The sequence below is a fragment of the Phacochoerus africanus genome, chromosome 5 (assembly GCF_016906955.1).
Source record: "Phacochoerus africanus isolate WHEZ1 chromosome 5, ROS_Pafr_v1, whole genome shotgun sequence".
NCBI classification, from domain to species: Eukaryota; Metazoa; Chordata; class Mammalia; order Artiodactyla; family Suidae; genus Phacochoerus; species Phacochoerus africanus.
In genome coordinates this window covers 3,477,521-3,498,128 of record NC_062548.1, presented here as the reverse complement: position 1 = coordinate 3,498,128, position 20,608 = coordinate 3,477,521, and the positions used below count along the sequence as shown (strand labels likewise).

Here is a 20,608-nt window from a genome sequence, read left to right as displayed (position 1 = left end):
ATTCCACTGAGCTTCTGAACCTGAGACGGGGTTGTGGGAGCCTCTGCGTGTGCAGCCAAGTCAGACAGAAGCATGAGGAGCCTGGGGACCCGGGACTTGCAACTGGCATCTCAAGTGGGGGCAGCCTTGTGGGCTGGGGCCCTTTACCTGCAGGGTCTGTGCTGACACCAGGTAGTTCTCGTCAGAACTGAATGGAATTCCGTGAGTGGTAAAGCTGGAGCATCAGAGAATTAGATTGATAGATACTAATTATGTCTTTAATTACATTAAATGTGAGCTTGGGTCTAAACACCCCAATCAAAGGACAGAGCTTTTCAGACTATATTAATTTTTTTTTTTTTTTTTTGGTCTTTTTCTAGGGCCGCACCCGAGAGGTTCCCAGGCTAGGGGTTAAATCGGAGCTGTAGCTGCTGGCCTACACCACAGCCACAGCAATGCTGGATCTTTATCCCACGGAGCAAGGCCAGGGATTGAACCCACAACTTCATGGTTCCTAGTCAGATTCGTTAACCACTGAGCCACGACGGGAACTCCCCCCCCCTTTTTTTTTAAATTCAGGATCCAATTCTACATGAGCTAAACCTTGGATTCAAAGACACAAATCGATGCAAGTAAATGCACAGAAAAAGACACATGTGCAAACAGCCTGCCATAAGACAGCTGGGGTGGCTATATTGATATCAGACCAAATAGACACTAAGGAGAGTCATATTCCTAGGGACAAGGAGGGACGTTTCTAATGACACAGCAATTAGAAATGCACACATCTCCAGCCTAAGAGTCTCAAAATACATGAAGCAAAAGCCAACAGAATTGAAAAGATTAAACAATGCGGTTGGAGATTTCTACACCCCACACTTGATGATGAGAAAACAGCTCGTTGGAACGTAAGCCAGGGCAGAGAAAATCTGAACAACACTGCAACCAGCCTGACCTGACAGGTAGAGACGCCCCGCCCAGCAAAGGCAGAAACACTCCTCCCGAGCGTCCCTGGAAAGGTCTCAGGACAGAGGGCAGATCAGGTCTCAATACTCTTAAGAGGACTGAAATCACACAGAGCCTGCTCTCCAGCCTCAGAGGAATTAAATTAGAAACCAGCGACAGAAAACAATCTGGGAAACCCACAGATATTTGGAACTTAAAGAACATATTGCAAGAAAATAGGAGTCAAAGAAGAAATTGCATGGGAAAATAGAGACTATTTTGAGCCAAATGAAAATGAAAACGCAGCAAATCAAGCACTGCCACTAACGCAGTGCTTAGCAGGAAATCACAGCTCTGAACACCTAGGTCAGGAAAGTCGCCAATCCGTAACATGTTTCCACCATAAAAGTTACCAAGAGAAGAGTCAATTACACCCGGAGCAAACATAAGACAGGAAATAACCACGATTAACACAGAAATCAGTGACAGAAAGCAGAAACACAGGAGAGAAAATCAGTGAAACCAAAGACTGGTTCTTTGAAAACATCACTTCAAAAAAACAAAACATAAATGATCAAATTCAGGAACGAAAGAGGGGCTGTCACAACTCTACAGAAATACAGGCTCATAAGCGAATATTACGAACAATTCTATGTTAACAAAATAAACAGATAAAACGGACAAATTCCCATAAAGACCCCAAATTTTAAACTGACTTAAGAAGCAAGGGAAGATTGGAAAAGACTCTTAGCTGGGAACTTCAATCAGTAACATAAAATCTTCCCACATATAAAAGTCCACCCCAGACAGTCTTACTGATAAATTCTACCAACTCTTTAAAGACATAGCACGAAATCTTTCACAACGTAAAGAAGGAAACATTTTCCCAACTCAGTCTATGAGGAAAGCATTATCTTCTACCAAAGCCAAAGATGTCTCAAGAAAACCACGGACCAAGAGCCTCGTGAACACGGATACAAAAAATCCTAAAAAGAATACTGCAAACTGAATATAGCGCCAGGTAAAAAGGACCATACATACGCCACGACCAAGAGGGATTTATTCCAGGAATGCAAAGTTGGTTCAACATGCACGAAACAATTAATGTAATATATCCCATTAACAGAATGAAAGACATAAACTCAGATTCAGGAAGAGCACTTGACGGAGTCTAACACCCGTTCGTGATAAAAATTCACAACAAACTAGAAACAGAAGGGAATTTCCTCAAACTGATAAAGGCACCTACAGCTACTGTCCCACTCAGGATGAAAGACTGTGTTTTCCCCTCAACATCGAGAACAAAAGAAGGGTATCTGCTCTTGCCACTGTTACTCAGCATGGCACCGAAGGCTCCAGCCGGGGGAAGAAGCGCACATCAAATGAGATAAAGCAAAGGAAATAAATGAGAAGCATCCAGCTTGCAAAGGAAGAAGTTAAACTATTGTTATTCACACAGGACAGTCCTGTGTGCACAAAATCCTACGGAATTTCCCCCAAAGCTATTAGCACTAATAAATGAGTTTAGCAAGGGAGCAGGATTTAAGATCAGTATTCAAAAAGCAACTGCAATAAACATTCTGAAATTGAAATTAAGAAACCAAGTCCATTCACCAAGGCAAAAAGAATAACAAAATGCTGAAGAATATCTGTAGCAAAACAAGGGCAAGACTTGTATCAATAAAATGACCAAACACCGTGGAGACAAAGATTTAAGTACGTGGAGACGGCCCACCTTCAATTCTGCCCGGACTAATCCACACCTTCAGTATAATATCTGTGGAACTCCCGGTGGGTTCTTTTGGGTAGGAATTGACAAGCTGGCCCCAAATTTATCCGGAAATTCAAAGGACCTAGAATCTAGAATCGCCAAAACAATTTTGAAAGGGGACAGTTGGAGGACCTGCTGACCCAATTCCAAGACTTACGGCAAAGCCACAGTGATCAAGACAGCAGCATCTGGGAATGAAGACCAATGGAGCAGAATTAGGAACCCAGAAACCAGCACTGAGTTTACTGTCAAATGATTTCCTTCCCTCCCTCCCTTCCTTCCGTCCATCTGTCTTTCTTTTTTTCTTTTTAGGGCCACACCTGCAGCATATGGAAGTTCCCAGGCTAGGGGCTGAATTGAAGCTGCAGCTGCCGCCCTATGCCACAGCCATGGCAACACTGGATCCGAGCCACATCTGTGACCTACGCCACAGCTTGCGGCCATGCCAAGATTCTTAACCCACTGAGCAAGGCCAGGGATCAAACCGGCATCTTCATGGATACTATTCGGTTCTTAACCCGCGGAGGCACAAAGGGGGACTCTGGTCGAATGATTTTCAATGAAAATACAAAGACAATTCAATGGCAGAACAATAGTCTTTTCAACAAACGGTACTGGGACAACTGGATTTTCCACAAACAAACAAACAATAAAACCTCACACCATATACAAAAAGCAACTCAAAATGCAGCAGAGAACTCCCTGTAACAACTAAAACTATACAACTTCTATAAGAAAACACAGGTGAAAAACCTCTGTGATCTTGGGTTAGGCATGACACCAAAAGCACACTCTATATAGAAAAACTGATAAATTGGACTTCATCGTAAGAAAACACTTCTCTTCAAAAGTCACTGTTAAGAGAATGAGGAGTTCCCTGGAGTTCTCGTTGGGGCTCAGCAGAAATGAACCTGACTAGCACGCATGGGGATGCAGGTTTGATCCCTGGCCTCGCTCAGTGGGTTAAGAATCCGGTGTTACTGTGAGCTGTGGTGTAGGTCGAAGATGTGGCTCGGATCTGGTGTTGCTGTGGCTATGGCCTAGGCCAGCAGCTACAGCTCTGATTCAACCCCTAGTGTGGGAATCGCCATATGCCACAGGTGCAGCCCTAAAACAACCAATGGGGGGGAAAAAAATGAGGAGTTTCCTGGTGGCACAGCAGGATAAGGATCTGGCATGGTCACTGCTGCAGCTCAGGTCACTTTCGTGGCAAGGGCTCCATTCTTGGCTGGGGGATTTCCAAATGCCGTGGGTGCAGCCAAAAAGAAAAAAAAAAAGAGAAAACAAGTGAGAGACAGAGGAGAAAAGTATCTGCAGAGCAGGTATCTGATAAGGGACCAGCACCCAGAATATATAACAAACACGGTTCAGTGAGAACACACCTCATGTTAAAAATGGGCAAAAGACCTGAATAGCTTATGAAAGAAGATACATGAAATGATAACAGTACCTAAAAGAAGGCTCAACCTCATTAGTCATTAGGGAAATGCAAATTAAAGCCACAGTGAGATGCCACTTCGTACCTCCTAGGATGGCTAGAATCAGAAAGACAATAACCAGTGTGGCTGAGGATGTGGGGCAGGTGGCACCTTCATGCATCTCGGCTGACAATGCAAAATGAGGCAGTCACTTGTAAAACGGGCCAGCAGTTTCTTTGAAAAGTTAAGCACCAACTTCCGTATGACCCAGCATTTCCCCTCTCAGGAATCTACCCCAGAGAAATGAGAACATATGGGGACTCACAGAGGTGTGGGAATGCTCAGAGCGGGGTCTCCGTAAGAGACCCCAACCGGAAACCATCTAAATGACCATCAGCTGGGGAACGGCTAAACTGGGGGCCGTGCGGACAAGGAAACTCGGGTCAGCAATACAAGAATGAGGCGCTGACACCTGTGTCGACTGAATGAGCCTCAAAAACATGATGCCGAGTGAAGCCGCCATGGACGACAGACGGCGTGGTTCCGTCTTTGTGAAGGTCCAGAAAAAGCAGATCTGTAGAAACAGAAGGCGGGTCAGTGGTTTCCTGGGGCTCCGGCGGAAGCAGGGATGGGCTAAATGGGCTTGAGGGAACTTGGGGCACGATGGAGATGTACTAATAGTGGATTGTGGTGATGGCTGCACAACCCTGTAAGTTTACTAGAAATCCCTCCCGAAGGGTAAATGCTATGTGGTGTTAATTTCACCTCGTCGACAAAGCTGTTTTTAAAGAAACAAACATTTGGGAGTTCCTGCTGTGGCTCAGCGATAATGAACCCGACTGGTATCCCTCAGGACGCAGGTTTGATCCCTGGCCTCGATCCACGAGTTAAGGATCCGGCGTTGCCGTGAGCTGTGGTGTAGGTTGCAGATGCGGCTCAGATCTGGCGTGGCTGTGGCTGTGGGGTAAGCCGGTGGCTACAGCTCTGATTCGATCCCTGGCCTGGGAACCTCCATGTGCCGTGGGTGCAGAGACACACCTTGACGTTGGATTATAAAGCCAAACATAGAATGATGGCATTTCTCCCCACGCTGACATACGGATTTAGTGCAATTCCCGTAAAAAATCCCAGCAATGTTTTTGTAGAATAGACAAGATTATGCTAAAACTTATATGCAAAGACAAAGGAACTCCAATAGTTCAAACGATTTGGAAGAATAAAGTGAGAAGAATTACTCTACTCGATTTCAAGCCATATTAAATAGTGACAACAATCCATGCTGTGAGGTATGGGGGGTGGATAGACACAGATCAACAGAACGGAACAGAGATCTTAGAAAAGGCCCTGCATAAGCACAGCCAGCTGATTTTTTTTTTATGCCCACACCCGTGGCATATGGAAGTTCCCAGGGTAGGGGTGTAATCAGAGCTCCAGCTGCCAGCCTACATCACAGCCACAAAGCAACGTAGGATCTGAGCTGCGTCTGTGACCGACACTATAGCTCACAGCAACGCCGGATCCTTAACCCACTGATAGAGGGCAGGAATTGAACCCGTATCCTCATGGTTACCAGTCAGGTTCGTTTCTGCTGTGCCACACTGGGAACTCCAGTTATTGCCTTTTCAGTAAACAGCCTTGGAATGACTGAATATCCACAGGCAAAAAAGTAAACTTCAATCTAAACGTTGCATTTTATTTTTAAAATTCAGCTCAAAATTAATCATGGATTTAAATGTAAAATACAAAACGTTTAGCAGGTCCCACGGTGGCTCAGTGGAAATAAACCCGACTAGCATCCATGAGAACATGGGTTCGATCCCTGGCCTTGCGCAGTGGGTTAAGGATCCTGCGTGGCCGTCGGCTATGGGGTAGGTTGCAGACACAGCTCAGATCCCAAGTTGCTGTGGCTGTGGTGTGGGCCAGCAGCTGCAGCTCCGACTCGACCCGTAGCCCGGGAACCTCCATATGCTGTGGGTGCAGCCCTAAAAAAAAAAAAAAAAAAAGCCAAACTTTTACATGATAGAATCAGAGAAACTCTTTAGGACCCAGGGCTTGGCGAAGAGCTCTTAGAACTGACACCAAAATCATGGCCTGTAAAAGAAAAATCAACGAGCTGAAACTCACCAAAATAAAAAAAACCTCCTGCTCCGTAGAAAACCCTCTTAAAGGACAAAATGACAAACTGCAGGGTGGGAGCAAATATTTACAAGGCACACAGCAGACAAGGGACTCCTACCTAGAGTCTGCCTGTCTACATTAAAAAATCCACGAGGGAGTTCTCGCCGTGGCACCGTGGGTTAAGCATCCGGCGTTGCTGCAGCTGTGGGGTAGGTCATAGCTGTGGCCTGGATTCAGTCCCTGGCCCGGACACTTCCATATGCGATGGAAAAAGAAAAAGAACCCCGAGAAGATGGACAGAAGACACAAAGAGACATTTCTCTTGGGGCCCGCTAACAAGTGCGTGCTGTAGGGTGGGGCTGTGTCCCCAACTCAGGGCGGGCGGGGCTGAGTCCTGCAGCAGCATCGCGCGTATGGGCGCAGGTCTGACTCTGGGTCACCCCCAGAAGAGAGGAGGCCCTGGGGACATGTCCGTGGGAGGGCGGGACCTGAGGGAGGCCTTCCTCAGAGAGAAAAGTGATGAGCAGAATGTGATCTCAGGCCTCATGAGGGGAATCCCACCCCAGGCCAGCCTGGGCTTGGCCACCTCCTGCCAGGCTTCTGCTCTGGGGTGGGGGACCCAGGAGCACCCACCCTGAAGACGGGGATGTGGGCGCATCGGGTCCCCGGCAACCCGCCCTCACCCTCCATGGGGCCCCTCTGGGCTCTCCTGGCTCCACCATGCAGGGCTCTGAGCTCCCAGGGGCCACCACTGGCCAGGTAATTTTATCTGCTGTCTGTGCAGGGCCCCTCCCCCGCAGCCCCAATAGCGACTCCGCCAATCAGACGCCCTCAGGACCCTGGTTCATCTCAAGTGGTCTTAAGGTTTGGCCCCCGACTGCAGAAAGCTGCTCCGGGCGGTGGAGGTGCCTGTGCCCGCGGACCAGTGCACTGCGGCACAGCCAGGCTTGGGGAAGGGCCCTACCCGAGCCGAGGCGGGATTCCTGACCCGAGGCTGCCCCCTGCTGGGAGGCTCCGAGGCCAGGCCAGCCCAGCCCAGCCCCGTGCAGCCCCTCTTGGGACCCTGGCTGCCTTGGCTGCTGGCCTCAATGCAGAGCCGGACGGCTCCCCGGAGAGGACATTCCTTGTGCACATGGTCGGCAGGAGAGGAGGCATGAGTCCTGCCCCCTCCCCAGGACGGGGGATGCGCTGGGGGCCACTCCCAGGGCTGCAGGGCACAACAGTGCCCCTGGGAAGGCCCCCCCGTGGGGACAGAGCCAGGCCCCTGGGGCAGGTGCTGGGCAGCGGCCTCGGGCACCTGTGACCTTGGTCTCACTTCTCCAGCCTCACTTTCCTCCTCTATAAAATGGGAATGGATATGGAAACCACTCCTCAAAGGTACACGGGCCATGATGGTGGCCAGCGGCTATGTGACCACGTGAAAAGGGCTACTCTGAGCTGGGACGTGCTGTTAAGTGTAAAATACACACTGGCCTGTCAGTCTTCAAACAGAACAAACACCCAGACTGTAAAATATCTTACAACTAATTTTCATGTGATTCACAAGGTGACAATGTTTTGGATACATTGGGTGAAATATACCATTAAAATTAATTTCATGGAGTTCTCGTCGTGGCTCAGTGGTTATGGAATCCGACTAGGAACCATGAGGTTGCGGGTTCGATCCCTGGCCTTGCTCCGTGGGTTAAGGATTTGGCATCGCCGTGAGCTGTGGTGTAGGTCGCAGACACAGCTTCGATTAGACCCCTAGCCTGGGAACCTCCATATGCCACAGGTGCGGCCCTAAAAAAAGGCAAAAAGACCAAAAAGAAAAAAAAAAATTTTACTCATTTTTTAGTTTTTGGGAGGTTACCAGACTAAAATTTTACATTGGCATGTGGCCCAAAGGGTTGTAGGGAAAATTCAATGACACAGCACGTGCTGACCAGTAAACCTTGATAAACGGTAGCCAATCCTATCCTTACTAGCACACAGTGGCCACTACAAGCAGCAGTTTCTTCCAAATCTTGTGTTTTATTAAGAACTCCTAGTAAGTTTGGGGAGTTCCTGTCGTGGCGCAGCAGAAATGAATCCGACTGGGAACCATGGGGTTGCTGGTTCAATCCCTGGCCTTGCTCAGTGGGTTAGAGATCCGGTGTTGCCGTGCATGGTGCAGGTTGCAGATGTGGCTCAGATCTGGCGTTGTTGTGGCTGTGGCGTAGACCAGTGGCTACAGTTCCGATTCTACCCCTAGCCTGGGAATCTCCATATGCTGCAGGTGCAGCACTAAAAAAAGTCAAAAAAAAAAAAAAGAAAGAAAGAAAAAAAAGAACTCATAACTTTGAATGCTATTCTTGTGCTTCTTTTCATTAAAAAAAACAATTTTTTTTTAGCAAAACTTGAATCAAAGTCACTAGTTCAGGAAGACGTGCCTCCTTTTAACAAGTGGGTCAGCGGCCAAGGCTGTACTCAGAGGAGGCTGGAGGCCTGGGCCTCCGTGAGCCGAGACTCTCACAGCCCACCTGCGCGCAGCCCCATCCCACTGGCGCCACACGGGAAAGAACTGCCTGTGCTGCTTCCACTCCTCAGGAGGAGCCGGGGGAGACAGCCACAATCTCTGGAGCCCCCCAAGAGGGGCCCAGAACAGACCTTCCTCACAGAAGAAAGTAAGGGAGGGGACCCACCAGAACCTGCGTCTGGGTGAGTTCTGGAACCGTCCATCATGGAGACAGACGAGCCACGGGTGGAAGTCAAAGTCAAGGGATGCAGAGGCCAACTGTGGCTGAGATTCGGGGAGAGGCGAGGTCCCGGTCGTCAGGGGAACAGGGAGAGAAACACGGGGAAGCTTCTGGGAGGAGGTGGTGCCATCCTGGAGGCTGCGATTGAGGGAGGCCAGGGAGGCTCCCCCTCCCGCAGCTGATTTCATCAGTGGCCTCCCTGCGCCAGCTCCGTCGCTCCAAACTCTTGGAGCTGATGCCACCTGGAGGGAGAGTCTGGCCACCTGGGGGGCAGAGTTGCTCCAGGCGGGCATGACCTTGGCCTCTCGGGTGGCATGGAGCCGCAGTTCCTCCTGTGACAGCAGAGCCCTTCCCCCTCCACCTTCCCCCACTGGGGATTTGGGCCACGCCGATGGCCAGCTTGCAGGTAAAGAAGCTGGAGCTTGGGGGTCTCCTCGCTGAGTCCGCGGGGGGCCCAGCCAGAGCTGGAGAAGAAGCCGCGTTCTTTGGCAGCGCTCAACCAGCGCTGCCAGGCACACGCTTGGCCTCTTTGCACATGGCAATGTGAGCACAGCCAGCCTGATGACAACATTCTGGAGAATGCGGGTGGCACTGGGTCCCCTGAGGAGTTACCAGAGGCAAGTCCAGAAACAAAGCCCTCCTTGGGGCACCGTGCCTGGTCCCTGCCAGCCAAACCCCAGAAGACGCTTCAGAGGGGAGCTGGGCACCAATGAAGCCAGAAGCCCACTTCTCCTGAGCCCTGGATGCCAGGCCTCTGGGCAGCTCCGGCCGACCTGCCAGGTCCATCTTACACTCCTGCCAACGATGCATGAAGGGCCCGACTTCCCCACATCCTCACCAAACCTGCTGCCATGACGACAGCCATCCTGCTGGGCATGAGCTGGTCTTTTCGTCTTTTTAGGGCTGCACCCACAGCATAGGCTATTTCCCAGCTAGGGGTGGAATTGGAGCTGTAGCTGCTGCACCACAGCAACAGCAACAATGTATCCAAGCTGCATCTGCGACCTACACCACAGCTCATGCCAACACCAGCTCCTTAACCCACTGAGCGAAGCCTGGGATCAAACTCAGATCCTCATAGACACTAGTCAGGTTCTTAACCCGCTGAGCAACAACAGGAACTCCTGCCACTGTGGTCCTTTTTTTTTTTTTTTTTTTGTCCTTTTAGGGCCACACTCGTGGCTTATGGAGGTTCCCAGGCTAGGGGGTGGAACTGGAGCTGCAGCCGCCGGCCTACACCACAGGCACAGCAACACAGCATCCGAGTCGCATCTTCAACTTACACCACCGCTCAGGGCAATGCCAGATCCTTAACCCATGGAACAGGGCCAGGGCTAGAACCCACGTCCTCATGGATACCAGTCAGGTTCGTTAACTGCTGAGCCACAACAGGACTCCCCCAATTTGCCCATTTTTGAATGGGATTTTTTTTTTTTTTTTGGTGTTGAATTTTAGTGGTCTCTATATTCTGTATACTAATCCCTTATCGGATAGACGACTTGCAGTATTTTCTCCCGTCCCGTGGGTTAGCTTTTCACTCAGGTGACAGCGTCTCTTAATGCTCCAGCTTCACCTTTGCAGGTGGACCACTCCCCGCCCTGCCCACGCTCCTGAGGAAAGGACCTGCCCGCTCTCTCCCTGCCTCCCTGCCCACAGCCAGATGGCGTCTGCGGTTGCACTTCCCTGCACTTCTAGCTGCTCTGTGTCCGTCCTCCCTCCCACTGCCTGGAGCCCACGCGCACACACACACGCACACACGCACGCGCACGCACAGCTCTGAGTTCTGTGGCCAGGCTCCATGCCCAGTGGCTGCCCCGCACCCCCCCAGCGCACAGGGCTTGGAGAAAGGCTCGGAAAAGTGGATGCCGCCAGCAGCCAATCTGACACAATACACAAGGTGTCTGGCCAAGATGGAACACATTTCCATTCAAGGCAGGACCAGTCTATGGAACGGAGCAGACTTTGGCTTCTTCACCAGCTGAGAGACTTGGAATTGCTCAAAACCCCTATGGAAAGGCTACAGCATCGTTTGCACACATGTCTCAGAAGTTCCTCAGGAAGCAGAGACGGGAGCTGAGCTAAGACTGCGGATTCTTCCGAGGCAATAACGGGGTGGTGGCCGGGCTGGGACAGGGGTCAGGCTCTGACCGCCATTCTTCGAGGCTTTTATACGAGGTTTTCTTCAACCTGGCATAGACAAGCAGGGCAGCTATCTTCTGAGATCCTACCCCATCTAAGTGGAAGAGGCCCCAGGTTTGTGTGGCCCCCGAGTTCGAGGAGCTCAGTATGAGGAAGAGAGGAGAAGCCCCAGTTACCCTGCTGCCAGGGGAGAAGTGCAGGCGTGCGCCTCCTGCCACGGCAGGTGTGCAAGGTGTGCAGGGAGGCCGCCATGGTTCCAGGGCGACACAAAGATGTCCTCCCCCTCGAACATTTTCTGTTTCTGCTTTCTTCACCCGCACAGACTCTGCCAGGGCTTATTCAATCGGCAAGTCAACTTCGTGGGGGTGGGGGGACACCAGGAGCCACCTCTGCAGAGAGACCTGCCCAAGAACCTCCCCGTGTGGGTCCATGTGGGAGCACAGGATGTGGGGTGGGAAGAAGCAACCTGGACGGGGCTCTAGAGAAAGCTTGTGGCGGAGTTCCCGTCGTGGCGCAGTGGTTAACGAATCCGACGAGGAACCATGAGGTTTCGGGTTCGATCCTTGCCCTTGCTCAGTGGGTTAAGGATCCGGCGTTGCCCTGAGCTGTGGTGTACATCGCAGAGGTGGCTCGGATCCCGCATTGCTGTGGCTCTGGTGTAGGCCGGTGACTACAGCTCCGATTCGACCCCTAGCCTGGGAACCTCCATATGCCATGGGAAGTGGCCCTCGAAAAGGCAAAAAGACCAAAAAAAAAAAAAGAAAGAAAGAAAGCAAGCAAGCTTGTGGCTGGGCCGCCCGGGCCTGGACAGCCTGAAGGAGGCGTCCTGGGGGAGTGAACCATTGGAAGTGGCCAAGAGGAGGCCGTTTGCCGGGTGTGGGTGATGCCACCCGGGCCTGGCCTCCGCCAGCTGAGACGGTGGCCTCGGGTAGGCTCGGACATGGTGGAAATAGGCTCATGAGGGCCTGGGGTGGTGGGGGCGCCCACAAGTGCCCATGTCCAAGTCCCTGGGCAGGGTCGGTGCCAAACCAACGTCTGCTGGCCTCCGTGCTGCCCAGCTGCTGCCCTGGTGACATTCGGGTCCTTCCAGCTCATCCGGACACTGTCCCCAGGAAGCCGGCAGAGAGGCACCAGGCCAGGTCCTAGGAACCCCAAACCCCACAGCCTGCGGGGCCACAGCAGGAGGGTGTGTGGGGACCATCTTTGCTCGGGGCTTAGAAGCCCAGGGCCGAAGCTTCAAGGAACCAGAAAGGGCATGTCTCTGGGCCGTCTTAGCAGAACAACTCAAGGCTTGCTACTTGAACCTGTCTGCAGGCCAGGCCAGGCAACTACCAGGCCACATGGGTCCATCAGCCAGGCTGGAAGAAGTTCCAGCTGGGAGAGGGGAGGGCTGCCTGGCTTCTCACCGGCTGTGAGCACGGGGTTCCCACCTCCCAGGGGGATGGAAGGGCGTGCGGGAAGCAGCGGGCAGCTGCCCAAGGAGCTTGGTAGCAGAACGGTTTTCTTTTGATTGCGCCCTTGAGGTCTGCACCTCAGGGGGCATCAGAACCAGCTCTGGGAGGAGGAGCTGATGGGCAGTTAGAGCAGAGGCCTTGGCAGAGGAGGAGCCAGCAGCCTCGAGGACGGCACGCCCGGCCCTCCCTGGCTGCGGCCCGAGCCGGGTGAGCTCCACGGCACGGGAAGGGCCCCGAACTAAGCTGCCCATTTCAAGCCAGACCTTCCTGGCTCCATGGACCGGCGCTGCTGCCCAGGGTGGGGCTGCCCCACCGGGCGTGACGGGGTTAATGCGGCCGCTCCCTCGGCTGGCGAGGTCCTCCTAAGAGCTGGATTTTTCCTCTCTCCTCCCCTCTGCTCCGGGCCTCTCTGCCAACGCTCAGTCACCCATACCACTCCACCCCCAGGACATGCAGCTGGCTGCCGGCTAAGTGCCCTTTCCGCCAGCTCCCCCCTTTTTCGTCGTCACCAGTCTGAGGGCCAGGGCCTCCCGAGGTCCTGCCTGTGGTCTTCCAGCCACTGTCTAGCCCTGGGCTGGCTTCTTCTAAAGGCTGGCCCTGCCGCCACAGCCCCCGGGGGCCTGGGGGACCACAAGCGGACGGGGCAGGTTGGGGGGCCCCTCGGGGGCAGGGAGGGCTCCTCAGTGGTGGCAGATGAAAGGCCGGACTCGGCAGGGCTTTCGAGTCAGAGCATCTCGGTTCTTGAGTAATGGTGGGACCATCAGACGGGTCTCAAGGCCCCCATCGGGTAAACGGCCCCAATAATCCCCGGCCGGAGGTTCGGTTTCGCTCAGGACCTTACAGGGACCTTCCCGAAGCCCCGGCGCTTCCGCCAACGCGCCTCTTCCCGCATGAGCCCCTCTTCCTTGGCAAGTCTAATGCCCTGGCAGCTTTCTCCTTGGTGTGTGACACCCAAGATCAGGGGCCACCTGAGGTCAGGATGAACGCGACGAGCGCCCATTCACAGAGGGCCCCACAGGGGACAGGCAGCTGGAGGAGAAAGGACACACAGGGGCGGATTTCTGAAGACACTGGCCTGAGCCAGACATGAGACCGGGCGCGCCCAGCCCCTTCCACCCGACTACTGGCGGGGCAGCAGGGCTTCCCAAGGCCGGGACGGGCCCGCTCACCCCAGTCCACCCACGGCAGCCCCCATCCCCCCCCCCCCCCGTGGGAGCTCTGTGCTCTGGGAAACAGTTCCAGAGGATTTTATAACCAAATCATGCTTCAGCCAAACCTTTGAGAAACCCAGACCACTTTCTAAGCCAACCTACTTTGAAATCCAACACTAAAATCCACTTTTCGAATGTATGCCCCACAGTTCTGAAACAAAAATATTCTGGAAACCTCCTGGAAGCTAAGCTACTTTGGAAGAAAATCAGTGGAAAATGGCCAAGCGGTTTCATGTGGATTGTTTTTAAGCCTCCCATGTTTGTAAACTGCTTTGAAGTCAAAGCGGTTTTGTCAAAGCCAGGGTTTCCGCTAGAATTTTCCTGGGAAGAAGCTCAGATGCTTGGACGGGGCTCAAGGAAGGGCCTGCCCGTTCCTTAAGGACACACACCAGGCTATACACAGGGGCCGTGCCCGCATCTTGGTTGGCGTCTCGGATCTTTGGTGGACACACTTCTCTCTCAAACCCTTTGCCCAGACACCTCTCCCGATCTGTCCGATCCATGCTGCTCTCCTCTAGAGACCGGGGCGGAAAACCCACCCCAAATGCATCCGAATGCCTCAGCTAGCCCGTGCCTCCTCCTTCCTGGCGTCTGGGTGGGCCGTTCCAGCCTTGGTGCTGGAGGTAGGGCCCAAAGTACCAGAACTCGGTGACGGGGGGGTAGGGGGGGGCTGAGCGGAGATGATCACCGGTCTCCCCACACTCACATCTGTCACTTGAGGTGCCATCATGCCCACTTTCGTTCCTCTGACAGGCCCAGGAAGCACCACTGGGTCCTGGGTCTGGGGTGGGGGTGCCTCATCGGCTCTTTGCCCCCCGCTCCCCCGGCTCCTGGGGCAGAGGCGGGTGAGGAGCTGGGAAGGACACACACAAGGCTGGGGAGGGCAGGGCGTGCGGTTCAGGGGCGTCGCTATACGGGGTTCTGAATGACACGTCTTTTCTTTATAGTTTTTGTCAGCCTAGAGCCAACCCGGTGGCGGGGGGGGGCTGTTTTCTCAGGGCAGAGAGTACCCGCCCTGTTTTGCCAAGAGACCACCAGCGGCCAGGCGCTCCCAGCCCAGGGGCAGCAACACCAAGGCTGGGTCTCCGGGGCCAACCGTGCGTCAGGAGTGGCCTCTCCCCAGCGAAGGTGCCACCTCCTTCAGAGACACACAGGCTGCGGTCTGACGGGTAGGAGCCGAGACCTCTGTACGACCTGCCAGAAGCCACCCTGGCTTGGGCCTTGAGGCTGGTGTTTTGTTCACAGCAGCACCCTGCCCGCCCATGGGGGGGGGGCAGCAAACATGGGGGCACCCCGTCCCAGCTAATGCATGGACGGCGGCGGCGGCTCTGCCTTAGTTCTTGTAAATGTACATGGACTCGAGGAAGCAAACGCGGCGATGGAGCCTCCTATGTGTTGCACTCACGCGTTATCATCTGCCAGCATTTTGTGAGACCGAAGGGCACGGAGGTGCAGTTCTTGCAAAAAAGAAACACAGAATGACCACTTCTGGGTCTACAGCCCAAAGCACCGCGAGCAGGACTCGGGCAGAGGTTTGCGCATCCATGTTCACGGCAGCAGTACTCACCGTCGCCAAAGGTCAAAGCAACCAAGTGTCCACGGACGTGTGATGGCCCGTCCAGGCCGAGAGCTCTTCAGCCTTGTAAAGAAAGGACACGTGCTACACCACGAACCCTGAAGACACTGTGCTCAGTGAAACAAGCCACCATAATAAGCCCAAAGGACAAACACCATGGGATGCCACCAGGAGGTCCCCGAAGAATCAGATTCACAGAGACAGAAAGTAGAAGACCGGCTGCCAGGGTCTGGGGGAGGGGTGGGGGTGGGGTTAGTGTTTCACGGGGACAGAGTCTGGGTTTCGGACGATGAAATGATTCCTGGAGATGGATGGTGCTGACGGCTGTGCAACAACATCCACGTCCTCGATGCCTCTGAACTGGACACTCGAGAGTTTTAAAAGGGTGAGTTTGATGTTGCGTGTATTTTCCCCCAGTTTTTAAAAGATCTGAAATGAACACCAATTGAAACCATCCTCGTCAACTCCGATTCATCCCGGAAAGTACAATAAGGTCAACTTTCTTTGTCTTCAGCAGTCATCCAAAGCGCATGGTCCTGGCGCAAAGACAGAAACAGAGACCAATGGAACAGGAGAGAAAGCCCAGAACTCCACCCACGCACCTACAGCCAACTCCTCTATGACAAAGGAGGCGAGAATATACAATGGAGAAAGGACAGCTTGCTCAATAAGTGGTGCTGGGAAAACTGGACAAGAATGGAAATCAGAAGCATGGAAAAGAATGAAATGAGAACCCTAACACCGGACACAAAAATAAACTCCAACTGGGTCAAAGACCTAGATATGAGGCCAGACACTATCAAACTCTTAGAGGAAAACACAGGCCAAACACTCTCCAACATAAACGACAGCAACATCTTCTCAGACCCACCTCTCAGAGTAATGACGGTGAAAACAAAAATAAACAAATGGGACTTAATGAAATTTAAAAGTTTCTGCACAGCAAAGGAAACCCTAAACAACACAAAAAGACAACCCACAGAATGGGAGAAAATCTTTGCAAGAGAATCAACTGACAAGGGATTCATCTCCAAAATTTATAAACACCTCCCACAGCTCCATACTAAAAAAACAAACAACCCCATCAAAAAATGGGCAGAAGATCTAAACAGACGATTCTCCAAAAAGACATACAGATGGCCAAAAACACATGGAAAGATGCTCAACACCACTCATGATTAGAGACATGCAAATCAAAACCGCGACGAGGCACCACCTTCCACCAGCCAGAATGGCCGTCATCCAAAAGGCTACAAACAGTAAGTGCTGGAGAGGGTGTGGAGAAAAAGGAACCCTATCACACTGTGGGTGGGACTGTAAACTGGTGCAACCACTGTGGAAAGCAGTACGGAGATGCCTCAGAAAACTAAACATAGAACGACCATTGGATCCAGCAACCCCACTCCTGGGCATCTCTCCAGAGAAAACCACGACTCGCAAAGACACATGTACTCCGATGTTCATTGCAGCACCATCTGCAATAGCCAAGACATGGAAACCACCTCAATGTCCATCAGCAGAGGAGTGGATCCAGAAGAGGTGGCACATATACACAATGGAGTACTACTCAGCCATTAAAAGGAAGGAAATACCGGCATCTGCAGCAACGTGGATGGACCTAGAAACGATCCTGTGAAGCGAAGTCAGTCCGACAGTGAGACACCAGCATCCACTGCCGGCACTGACGTGTGGAATCTGATAAAAGGACACAATGGACCTCTTTGCAGAACAGATACTGACTCACAGACTTTGAAAAACTGGTGGTTTCCAAAGGAGACAGGCTGGGGGTGGGGGGATGCACTGGGGGTTTGGGAGGGAAGTGCTGTAAAATTTGGTTGTGATGATTGCTGTTCTCCTATAAATGTAATACAATTAAGTAATAAAAATAATTTAAAAAACCCCCAAAACTTTGTCTTGTGAGAAACCCATTGTCCTAAATAGGATGGCCAGCCACCTAATGATAAAATAAAGTCTTATTATGGTCATTATTTTACTGGGTGAAAAAAAGCACTTTAAAGCTTCCTACTCTAAATTTGCTCAGCCCTGGGCAGAAACTCTGAAGCTGAAAGTCCCTGCTGGCCCCCTTGCCCACCCCCTGAGACATGGCTTCTGGGCCCCGCAGAGCTGGGCCTCTGAGCTTGACGTGAGGGTGAGTGTGCTGGCTGCGGCCACCAGCCTGCCTCTGGCATCTGGGGAGCTCTGGATGGTGGCCCGGCCACCACGTGCTCTTCCCTTCCTGCTCTGGTCTTTCCTCCAGCCTGGGGAAATTCTTGAGATGAGCAGGGCCAGCCGGCCTCCGCTGACCCGGGACCAGGGCACTGGCTGAGCACGGCTCTTGTGCGCCGAAGCCCCTGAAACGTGATCAGCAGAACACTGGCCCCAAATCCAGAAGGGTTGCTGTCTGTGCTAAGCAACCTGACGCTCTGGATGTGCTGAGAGACAGGGGAGCCGGAGGCCACCTTTCCCACGCGAGAACTCCGAGCGGTTCAGGCACCGGGCCCAGCACCACCCGACTGAGGTCATTTCACACAAACGCAGAGACGCGAGCATGAGATGAAGTGTCAGCTCCCCCAGCCCAAGGCAAAGCCAGAGAGACGCGGGGTTGGCGGCAAGTTCCGGGCTGCTGTCACGTCGTGCCTTCTAGCTGATCTACCTAGGGTTTTCCCTGCACTCTGATTATACAAAGACCTAGTGTGTGGTGCTGCTGCAGCGCCACGCAAAACAAAAGGAACCTGCAAGCAGAAGACCAGACTCCCGCTCCAGGCACCAGTGCTGACACCGAGGGCCGCTGCCATCCCGTGGCCCTCTGAGGAAGCGTCCTTCCCTTCAAAGGGCAGCGGCATCCCGCGGAAACCGGCCCCCAGGAAAGCGCTGGAGGCCCAGGCGCTGAGCTGGGTCAAGCGCTCCCCAAGACCTGAGCTGGAGTTTTCAGATCCACCTCTCCAGACACAGTCCGCGCCCACAGTCCCGCCAGCCTCCAACCAGGACGGCAAGCTCCAACGCTCAGAGTCCATCAGGCGGGGACGCAGTGCGACAGGTGATGTTCACTCGTCACCAACAATGTCACCCGGCAGACCGCTGCCCGCCAGCGTGACGGTGCCATCCCCACGAGCAAGTGCCCTCCAGATGGCGACCGGGACAGTCCAGGTGAATCCTCTAGGCAGGGCTGGTTCGCAGCAGACGCAGCCGAGGGCAGAAGCAGAGACCAGGTCAGAGCAGGTGTCCTCCTCCTCAGCCCCCCCCACCCCCCGGACGAGGCACCAAGAATTCCCAAGGGAAAAGCATCCCAGGGCCCTGCCATCCGTCTGCTGGCCTGAGCCAGCACCGCCACGGGGACCTGTGCCTCATCGCTGGTCTCCGCAGAGTAAGGAAGTGCTGCGAAAGTCTCCTGATGCTGATAAAAGGTTCACGCCTACATGAACAAGAGCAATGCGCTCAGAAGGTCAATGGCGCCTCTTCACTGATGGGCCCCTTTAACCCCAGAGGGTGAGATCCCGGGCAGTGATTAAACGGCGAGGGGTCAGGATCCTGTGGGTTAAATGCCAGCAATTCTGCTAAAAGGAGCTTAAGCGAGTGGGAACGACTGCTCGCTCGCTCACTCACTCTCGCTCTCTCTCTCACACACACTCAAAGTGCGAGGGGACCCAGCCCCACTGGGCATGGCCCCCAGGCTGTGCAGCTCCTCTCAGGCCCATGCCCTCACCGTGCAGTCAAGTCAGACTGGTAAAGGCCCTCCCCAGAGATTTCCAGCTGAGGACACTGGGACTGGTGGGTGCACACTGGGCGGTGAGCCAAGCCAGTGCTCAGGCGTGGGTGGGGACGGACCTGCTCAGGTCTCCTGGGCTGAGAGGGAGAGAGAGTCGGCCTCTCTGACCAGAAGGGAGAAGCCGTGTTGGCAAAAAAACAACAGACACCCACCGGAAACAGTTCTTCTAAACTCCCCCTTTGGGAGAAGCAGGTAAACATTTTAGGTGAATTATGCCTACGTTATCCAAATTTTACCTGTTCGTATTTGGGCAAAGGGCAATGATTAGCCCTGGCTAAGTTGCCTGGTGAGCAGACCCCCTCGCATCTCCGTGGCTCGGGGAGGCTGTTGCTCTGCAGGACAGGCCTGTGGCAGAAAACAGACCACCCCAAGCCGTGTGTCAAGGGCCCACGCCGCCCCTCTGAGATGCTCTCCTGTCCACGTGGGGAGAACGCAGGCTGAGGAGCAAGTCCCCCTGGAAACCGAGCTTCCTTCCGAAGACCCTTCAGGAGGAGGCTCTGCGGCTATCAGAGCAGCCCCTGAAATCTCGCTGTTGGGAACCCAGCTGGAGCCACGCCTAACAACCAGGGCAGCACAGCTGGTCCAGAGCAGGGCCCTGCCACAAAGGCACCGCCAAGGCAGCTGATGTCGGGGACACTGCCCGAGCAGCTCTGAAGGGCCCGGCCTAGGTGGGTGTGTGGACGCAGCTGGCATCCATTCCAATGGTCCCTGGGCCTCCGCCTCCCTGCAAAGATGCCCCCAACACACAGAGACCAACCTGCACGGTAACTACTCGGGAAGAAGCAGGAATGAAGAAATGAAGGAGGTGTGGTCCTTTCCTTATTAAGCTCACGACCCAGTGAGGTTTGATGTTTGTCTGAATAGTCTTAAAACAGACACACTTCGGTGAGAAACTCCTCACCGAGACAGATGCCCAGAGCCATGCCAAGGGCAGTTACAGAAGCACTTCACAATCATTGCATTATTTACTGTAAACATCATGGCTTGCTTTGAAGAACAATCGTTAGTCCAACTGTTAATGCCTTATTGAAATCCACAGTGTATTGACAGTGGATCTGTTTTCCGGGATATTTTTTCAACTCACCTCTCACACCGGGAAACATACCAGAAGATGTGCATGTTTTTCCATGTGGACGCCGTTTATGGAAAGCTATCCGGTCAGGTGTGACCCAGCAATTCCACTCCTGGGTCTACACCCAAAAGAACTGCAAACAGAATCTCAAAGACAACTCTGTACACCGCTGCTAGCAGCAGCCTTCTTCAGGGGCGCGCCCAGGCACAGACAACCCGCGTGTCCATCAGCAGAGAAAGGGATAAACAAGACGGGGCTCCAGCCACAGAATGAAGTACGATTCAGCCTCAGAAAGGAAGGGAAGTCTGACACCTGCGACAACGTGGATGAGCCTTGAGGGCACGACTAAGTGAAATGAGCCTATTCAAGACGGACAAACCCGCTAGACGCGCACTCACATGAGGACCCGGGGACGGAAAGCAGACGGGTAGGTGCCAGGGGC

The 20,608-nt window shown here is 53.3% G+C and overlaps 1 protein-coding gene across 2 annotated transcripts in view; it reads right to left on the bottom strand.

Annotated features, from left to right (window-relative positions):
- The window catches only part of LFNG (LFNG O-fucosylpeptide 3-beta-N-acetylglucosaminyltransferase), a 98,418-nt gene that overhangs the window by 52,844 nt on the left and 24,966 nt on the right, over nt 1-20,608 (bottom strand). The gene's annotated exons all lie outside the window — the stretch shown is intronic.